This window comes from Lupinus angustifolius, chromosome LG07, assembly GCF_001865875.1.
Source record: "Lupinus angustifolius cultivar Tanjil chromosome LG07, LupAngTanjil_v1.0, whole genome shotgun sequence".
NCBI classification, from domain to species: Eukaryota; Viridiplantae; Streptophyta; class Magnoliopsida; order Fabales; family Fabaceae; genus Lupinus; species Lupinus angustifolius.
This window is the reverse complement of record NC_032015.1, coordinates 18,917,124-18,917,684: the sequence shown is the minus strand read 5'-3', so window position 1 is coordinate 18,917,684 and position 561 is coordinate 18,917,124.

Genomic DNA, 561 nt, shown 5'->3' with positions numbered 1-561 from the left:
CTATCTTACTTAGCAAGTCAGTTATGAAATGTCTTATTAATAGATTAATAGAATTACTTTAATTACAATGCATCTTCCCAGTTCTCTTAAGATCAGATGGGAGAAAGATGGAAATATTTTCTAAAGTCACTTCTTCGAATAGCTACTCTAGACTCGGGGGCGCTAGTTCCTCCCCTTAATCTACGCTGCATTCTTCTATATCTCACTTTGCGAGTTTGGTCTCAGTTTAGTCTAAATGGGTCAGAAAGAGCTTCGACGAGGTAGGCTCCGTTCCTCGGAGTACCCACTTCCCTCTTCTTCAAGAGCTCCCCTATATCGATCTCGATCTCCCGTTTGAGAATAGCATAGGTGAGAGGAGCTCCCCAATGAAAGCTCCTCCATATCTCCTCTACTATCCTTCTATTCTGACTAGCTTTTTCCGTTCTCTCTTCGTAGTGAACTTTATTTTGCAACTAAACTTTTGAGCTAATTGGCTTGGTCTTCAGTGTAAAAACGTTAAGGTATAAGATCAAAAAGAATGATTGCATTTCAAGTGAGATGTCCAAGAGAAGAGATGCAGAA